The sequence below is a fragment of the Mastomys coucha genome, unplaced genomic scaffold (genome assembly GCF_008632895.1).
Source record: "Mastomys coucha isolate ucsf_1 unplaced genomic scaffold, UCSF_Mcou_1 pScaffold23, whole genome shotgun sequence".
Classification (NCBI taxonomy): domain Eukaryota; kingdom Metazoa; phylum Chordata; class Mammalia; order Rodentia; family Muridae; genus Mastomys; species Mastomys coucha.
Genome location: NW_022196906.1, coordinates 117,915,863 through 117,924,629, shown reverse-complemented (window position 1 = coordinate 117,924,629; position 8,767 = coordinate 117,915,863). Strand labels below are relative to the sequence as shown.

The 8,767-nt window shown below is 40.8% G+C and overlaps 1 protein-coding gene across 7 annotated transcripts in view; it reads right to left on the bottom strand.

Moving 5' to 3' along the window:
* Ccr9 (C-C motif chemokine receptor 9) overlaps positions 1-8,767 on the bottom strand; it is a 106,559-nt gene that overhangs the window by 25,276 nt on the left and 72,516 nt on the right. The gene's annotated exons all lie outside the window — the stretch shown is intronic.

Here is an 8,767-nt window from a genome sequence, read left to right as displayed (position 1 = left end):
CTCAGAAATCCACTTGCCTCTGCCTCCCAAGTGCTGGGATTAAAGGCGTGTGCCACCACTGCCCGGCTCATATATGTGATCTTTACAGTCCTGGAAGGCGGATATCATCCTTGTCCTCACACCTTAAGATAATGAGAGTGACACTTGAAGAAGTGAAGGTCTCTATCCATAGCTAGTAAGTGGTGGAGCCAAAGTTTCATTCTAGACCTAATTCAAAGCCCTGCTCCTCTTTTGTCACCTTGGTGTCAGAGCCCATCCCTTCCCAACACACAGCAACACATTAGCATTTATAAGTGTGTTTATTCAGTCACTCATTTACCCAACACTGACAGAGAAGTTACTATGCTCAAACTATTTTAAATTCTCAGAACACAGGAACAAACCAGACAAGAGCACATCCTGGTAAAGGTCACATTTAAAGAGATGATGGAGAAAAGGGAAAATAAGCAATATAACATGCTGATAAGGGCCCTGATCATACCAATTAGGAAGCAGGTTATATCAGTCCTTGCTGCATAACAAACTACTACAAAAACAAAACAACTCACTTAAAATAAAACAATCATTTATTTTACTCACAATCCTGTAAGTGGGCTCTAAGCTGGGCTCAACCAGGTGGCTCCTTTGGTCTTGCTATACCAGGTGTTTATGGCCAGCTACAAAGCTAACTAATGGTAACTGTTTAAGACTTCACTATGGTTCAACCTGTCTCCTGTCTGTCAGCATGCTAACCTGTGCTTATATACACAGTAATACGCAGGTTTTACAGTGGGTAGAAATAGAAAAAGAAACCCAATATCTGAGCTCTGAACTGGCACAGCATTACTTTTGTCAGATGCTATGGGTCAATGGTAGTCATGAAATTAGTCCAGATTCAAGATATAGAGAAATGACTACCCCTCAAGAGGAAAATTGTAGGTAAGCAATGTTAGATGATTTCTGAAGCAGCTTAAAGAGACAGAAAGCAGAAAGTCCAGCATGACTTCATCAGAAGGGATTGTTCATTTCAAACAATGAGAGGCAGACACACTGGGTTTGAGGATATCTGCTAAAGGAGAAGGAAGCTCTTGGGGTTCATAAAGGTTTGGGGAATGCAACTGCTGTGGCTACATGCAAGCCTGCAGTTTTTCCCTCCTGGAGTAGTTTATTCAGACAAGGTCATTTTATCTTTAGAAATTCCCTTATTCTGACTCTCAGGATGTGGGTTATTTGGGGTGACTATGATTATCAATGGCATTGATATATATTGTGTTGAAGTTTCAATATAGTGTCTTGGTCAGGTTTTATTCAAGTTATGTTCCACCAATAAGGAGACTACTAATTGGAGTCAATGACACGAGTGAGTATGTGATGTGACAAAATGACCCTGGATGATATGACAGAAGGTGGGTGGGTGATGGGAAGGAAGTGGGACAGAGCTGCTTCAGATGAAGAACAGGGACAGCCTCTATGTGGAGATGACACTTAGGCTCAGTATGAGAAGGAAGAGCCATGATGAGAAAGGACAGGAAAGAATATCTCCTAGGATTAAGTTATAATAAAAGATCCAGTTCTTATAGCAAAAAACTCCTGCATGCCCAAAATAGATAAATATTTAAAAAGAGAGAAAGAGAAGGAAGAACTTTTTTGTTTGCTTGTTTGTTTTTGATTGATTGAGTAAATTTAGGGGAAAATGTAACAGAAACAGAGGTGGAAATCCTTCCAAAGGAAAGAGGATTTCATAGATGTCTGTTACAGGGACCGGCAGAAATGGTATTTTAAAAAAAATATTTAAAAATAAGTTATCTATTTTATATTGTGTGTATAAGTGTTTTGTCTGCATGTATATCTACCTGTACACCATGCGAGTGCCTGGTGCCTATGGAGACCAGAAGGGCATCAGATTCCTTGGAACTAGAGTTACACATGGCTGTGAGCTGCCATTGGATGATAGAAACTGAACCCTAATGCTCTGGAAGAACAGCCAGTGTTCTAAAGGTCTGAGTCATCTTTCTATCCTCAGAAATGATACTTTTGGAAATAAAATATTGTAGAAAGAAAAGAAAAACAATTAAATGATAGGAAAAACAAGAGGCTGTTTAAGTAATGAATTTTCATAACTACCTTTTACATGACTCTGCAGTAAACAACTTTAGTGTCACTATATTCATTGGAACTGATAAAAATGCAAAAACTACATTGTAAAGATGGGAAATGAGGCTACATAAGAATTAGATCCTCACTTGTTTTCTCAAGAAGTAACTAAAAGTGTCTCAAATCAAGCCAGGCTTAGAAGTTCCTATCTGTAGTACCATGTTCTTGGGAGACTGTGGTAGAAGGATCTCTTGAGTCCTGGAGTTCAAGCTAAGCTTGGAAAATAGATTGTGATTTCATCTCAAAAATGTCTAAAAATGACCAAAAGCCTTCTGATGTAAGAAATATAAAGCATGCCCCACAGTTGCTTCACCATGTCCGCCTGAAAGGGCCCTTAGCTTAGGGTAGGGTGCCGTTTTAAGGACACCCAGCTTTACAACATACACTGCTCCTCATCTCATCTGCAAATGTAGCTGTTTGATCTGAGTCTGTTTCCCTTCTCTCAACAGCAGGAAAAGAGAGACCACAGGCACAGCTGCCTTCTCCAGCTCCAGCCATATTTTTGCTCCCAAATTAAAGGTTTCTCAGGCAAGTTATCACATAACAGTTCTCAAAGCAAGTTCCTTGGGTTAGCAGTAACCAAAGTATCACCTAGAGACTGCCAGAAGTGTGATGCTTCAGACCTTCCTAATCAGTCACTGCGGGCCTAGGTTTTCACAGATCCTGAAGGAAAGTGATGCCCGTGTGCCTGTCCCTCGTGTTATCACTAAGTGGCTATGTTACAAATCTCACCTGGGTCTCCTCAGTGATAAGCTCAGCCTGCTAGCTGCTTCCATGCAGGTGCAGAGATCACCTAAGCCACAGCAGTTTCCTAGACTAGCAAGAACCTGTTTCAGCCAGTCTGAAGTCAAATAAAACAGAATTTTAAGTTGGCTGTGTCACACATAGATCTTTTTATCCACTTTATATCCCTATTGGCTCCAGGGCCCTGTCGGCATGTTGACATGTATCAGAACTACCACTGAAATAATGGCTCTCCTGTTATCCTTTCTCCTTGGCCCTTCAGCACCATGCCACAATTCTCTCAAACCCCCAACCCTCATGTTCTCCCTGAGAGATGTGATGTTGAGATAAGCTGAGCTGTGGTTGAGCGTGGTTCACCCTGGCCCTGGGCCCCCCGCTACCACCTGGCTGCTTTTTTGCTCTGTAGCAGAGCATGATGAGCCCCTCAGATAACTCCAAGGGGGGGGGGCAAGAGCTTACGTCATTTCCTTAAACAGGCAACAGACAAACACTAGCCTAAATTCCAAACTCCATATTCCTATGGGAGAGCCCACCTCAGAATAAAATAAAGCTTTGTGCAGGACATGAAGGTGGATTTCAGAGGCAGAAACCTGCCCTAATGATACTCAAGCATGTGATAGGCTTACTGGCTTCTCTTTCATCTTTGCCTTTGCAGTCTTGGGGGCTTCATTCCACTTGCTAAAGGTGTGTGGGTGTTAAAGTCACGCTATGGAAACAAAACATGCACAAACACATGTCACAGATTTTTTTTTCTCCTTTTATGTGAGCAATGTTTTTGTGACTTTCTAGTTCTGTAGGTTGCTGTCTGCTCTTCACAATTTCTATTAGAAAAGAAACTCAATTCCCACCAACAAAAAAATAGAAGAACACCCAAATTTTAAAATGTGCAAAAGTATGAAGTTTCTGAGTGAGAAAAAAAATATCTGAAAATTAATTATTGTGGAGCTGGACAGATGACTTAGTGAGTAAATCTCTTTATATGTAAGCGTGAGGACCTGAGATCAAATCCCCAGCACCCAGGTAAATGGTAGAGGTGTGTTGGCTCTTTTATAATCTCAGGACTCAGGAATCAGAGACAGGAGATCCCAAGGGCAAGCTGGTAAGCTGGTTAGCTGATTCAGTAAGTTCTGGGTTAAAATAAGGGATCCTGCCTCAATATATAAGGTGAAAAGTAGCCAAGACATGCATGTCAAATTCAGGCTTCCACATCTGCACTCACATATGTAGATGCACACCTGCACACACACACACACACACACACACACACACACACACACGTGAACGTGCACACGCTCATCTCACACACACAACACAAGTAGTAATCTTGAAAGTAGACATGCATGTTCAACAAAGATAATATTTTCATCTTTCTAATATGTACTTGTTTTTTGAGCTTAGTAGAAAATATTGGAGGTGAGGAATCAAGTACTCTCACCTATTCCTGAGAATGTGAAAATTGGTCCTGCTACATTGGGAAGGACTATGATAACATCTATTAAGGTGTAAAGTTGTTCACCCTTGCCTCACAATATTGTACTAGCTTCACGTGAATGACAGCAACCTTGCATATGTTGCTGATGATGGAAAATCACCAGAAGAGGGTTACATACAGCATAGTGCATTCATCCTGTGGAATGCCATGCAGCAGTAAACAAGATGATGAAGGTCAACTTATACAAATATGGAAAGATCCCTATGGTTCTGAATAATCAAAACAACTTGCATATAATATGCTTAATGAGCTATCATTGTCAATAGTAAAGTCAACCTGTCTGGGAATATATGTGTGGGAGTTTCTTTTCCTACTGCTGTACCCTGACAAGAGCCACTTTAAAAAGAAAGTAATTTTTTCTGGCTCACAGTTCAAGGTGAAGTCCATCATAGTAAAAAAAACGGTGGCAGGAACTTGAAACATCTGGTCACATCAAATTCATTATGCATAGAAGACAGCAATGAATGAATGCATGGTATGCTAATGACTAGGACAATTTCCACATTTATACAATCTAGGATTTTCTACTCAGGGAATGATGTCACCCACTATTCCTACATCAGATTAGTCTTCCTACATCCGTTAACATCTCCAACACACATGTGTGTTTAGAGGACCATCCCCCAGGTAATTCTAGAGCTTGCCGAGCTCACACTAATACAAGCTACCATAATATGTTTGTTTATAATGATACAGGAAAGGCTTTGGGAAGAATTCAAACCAAATGGCTACAATGTTTACCTCCAGGAAAAGTCAGGATGGTGGTGAAAGGCAGTTAAGGAAGAGTTTGGCGTTGCAATCACCGATATTTTATTATGAAAGAGTTCCGAGAAACAAACTGCATAACTGTGTGTGCAGTATGGGATGTTCAACACAACGAGCATTTAAAGATTCTAGTAAGTTCTCTATCTGCTGGGCAACATCTCAAAATCTTGCATTTGTTTTAAATATTAAGAAGACTTTGTTCTTAGGAAGTTGTTATAAAAATCATCTTGTTTGCTAATCTGTCTTTTATTTATCTGATTATTAATAACAAAAATTAGTTCTTTGCACCCAGCCCCCCCATCCTCCCACACACAAATGACTCAGAGACTGTAACTCATCCTGGTGATGTGATTTCCACCTGCTGCCTTTCAGGATGTCTAAACCACATTCAAGCCTGGATGATCTGCTGATAGCTTAGTTTCCAAACTTCCGTGCCAGCCGACTGTCAACTCATAATTTTAGAGCTGTTGAAATCCAGAGACACCTGACTAGATGGTGGGGCCTGGACTGTGGGTGGCACCTGACAACAGGCACTTTGCTTCCTGACCCCAAACCACACAGTTTCCGTCTGCCTTTGTGAGTATCTTAGTCACATGCCATCTTGTCACTACTGCCAGGCTGAGCTTCAGAACAGGTGCTAGTGATCAGTGGGGCTGGTCCACTGAAGCCATCTCTAGGGATATGTTTGTTACAGCATCCTGATTCATATACCTCACTGCTGCTTAATGCAAAGATAGGGAGATTAGGAGGAAACCACAAAGCCATGTCTAGGAGTATTGGAGAATTTTTGGCATACCAGACTCTCAATGAGCTTAGAAGAAACAAATGATAACCCTGGAAGAAATGGTTTAAGCCACTGGCTATATGATAACATAAATGCCACCCCAAGCTCTCCCAGACCTCAGAGTGATCTCTTCTCTCTGGACTAACCTTTTTTTTTTTCAATAAGATGAAGACTTTGATAAACATTTCTTTTGGGGATAGTGTCTGAAAGCAATGTGGGTAAAGTCTGGGGATAGTTTAGCAGAGAATGTAAGTTCTATCACTTGGGATTCACAAAGATATTGGCAATTGCAGGCTCAATACCAGTTGCATTTCTATTGAATGTCAAGAGGGGCTGGGTCATATCCTAGGCAGGGGAGGACAGAACTTGACATCCCAGCATAGCATATAATCAATTATTCATTGAAACATTGACTGAACACAAAAGTACAAAATCAGGGACCAAGAGGTACTTCAGACTTAGCATGGCAGACATAGTTTCTTCCATATCTTATTCTCAAGAGCAGTCAAGAAACCCCAACAAGACAGATGCATGACAGTGCGTATGCCACATTATTGAGAGAAAGCTTCCCAGGACAAATCAGCTGTGAGAGAAGGTGGAGGCCTGTGCGCCCTCATACCACAGGACTGGTTGGCCAGCATCCTCCATCCTAAGTAGTGCCAACATTGCCCACTAGCAGTGGCCTTTCTGTCCAGTCCCCACTTCCTGAACATTCCTCTTCCCACACACTTTCTTTAGTTCTTTGGCCAGTGTCACATAAGACCTGCTAGACTGAGCCCTCTGTCACTTCTCATTGGCTGTATCTCTTTGCCCTGGCCTCCTGTGTATTTGGTTCTAATCAAACTTTAACAAAACTCAAATTCTGAGTTGACCAGTGTTGGGTGGAGCCTGACTCTCCTTTTCCAATAAGCATCCAGGCAATTCCCATGATGCTGGACTAGAACCATGCTGAGCAGCAAGACAGCTGGAGATATGGGAATGAGGCCTACCTCAAGGTAGCCCTCCTAAACAGAGAAGGGTCATAAGGACTTCATGAGACTGAAAACAACACCCAGCCATCCTGAAGTACACAGGGAAATGTTCTCATATTATGTGGATTCAAAGAGAACCAGGTATATCCTCAACATTAACTAAATAGGAGTTTTTTCAAGTTGTTTATCTGTAAAATGAAATTTTACCCTTAAAGCTGTATTTGGAATTTTTCTGAGTCTATGCATGTAGTTACATATTCATATTCATCTTTCTCCCTGGTAATGAGCAAAGGTTCTTCTCCCTACCTGTCTCTCTGTGTGTCTCTCTCTCACTTCTCTCTCTCTCTCTGTGTGTGTGTGTGTGTGTGTGTGTGTGTGTGTGTCTGTCTGTCTGTCTGTCTGTCTGTCTGTCTGTCTAGCTCATCAAACATTTATAGTAAGTGTGAGAATCTGAAATTGGCTGCTAATTCAGATGTTTTCTAAGACTGTCAGAACTTCTCAGGGAGCCAGAATGATTTATGGTTTGCCACCACCATGCTGTAAAGATAGTGGTTTCCAGCAAGTTTCACTTGTGCAGCCCTGAACTTCAGCAGAAAGCTGGGGGAAATTCACTTGAGAAAAAAACTGTCCCTCTCTCCCCAGCCTTCATCACCACAGCTCTTCAGGGCACTGTGTGAAGTCCACTCTCTCTTAGGATTGGCATTTATCTCAGGCTATGTTTTCTAAAGCAGTGAGAACAACACTAGCCTTCAATTCTTATAATTTACACTTCAATCCATCTGGATGATTTTTCAAGTACAGCTGATAGACAAGTTGACACAGGAGGTTCCCAGATGGAAAAAATCTTGAATAAGAGTATATTAGAAGGATTGTTAGCAGCTGCCTTTTCAAGGGAGTAAGGGTTTAAAAAGTTTTATTTGTTCTCATATTATTTCAAATTTTAAATATATATCATTCTCTCAGGCCCTTCAACCCCTCCTGACTTCTGTGTCCATTCAACCACTGACTTGATTCTATCACAATTAAGGTTCTATTAATTGAAATACAGAATGTTTATTCTTTTCTTGTCAAACTTCCTTTTGTTTATTTATTTATTTACTGTTTATGTTTTGTTTTGGGGGGACAGATCTAGATATATGTCTGGCATGTGGTTCAGGTCTTTGTGTGGACATGTGCTTCTTTTTCAGATAAAAGTGTAGTAGTGCAGAAACTGGGACCTATAGTGACTTTATTTAACTTTTTGAAAAACTGCTGTTTTCAGATGACTGTCATTTTTATAGTTCTACCAGAAGGGGATGGATTTCTTTCTGTTGTTAAAATTTTTCATAGGGACTAAAGGAATACATACTATTGTAAAAAGAATCCCCAAATACAGAAATATGCAAAGTAAGAAAAATGTTAAGTCCTTTTTAGTAGTCCATCTTCCTTCTAGTTCCTCATATTCTTTAGAGTTTGGTGTGTTCCCCCTTTTCTTTATATATGTTAAGGTCACATGTATGTATGTATGTATGTATGTATGTATGTATGCATGCATGTATGTACATATGCATGCATGTATGTAAACAGGATCCCATGAGCTCTGTGGCTCTAATGCTGGCTTTACTCACTAGACAATGAAACTTAGAGATCTTTTCCTGTCCAGGGCATATAGTTTTTCCTCAAAGTCTGAGTTGCTCCTGATATTCCCACTTCAGTACTCAAAAAGGAAAGGTGAAGTTTTGGGGTGGGGGTTCTATATACATATGTATGCATTCAGACACCAAAGGATGTTGGGTGCCATCTTATTCCTTTGAGACTGATGTTTCCCATTGACCCTGGAACTTATGGAAATTGCTGGGTCTCCTCTCTCTCTCTCTCTCTCTCTCTCTCTCTCTCTCT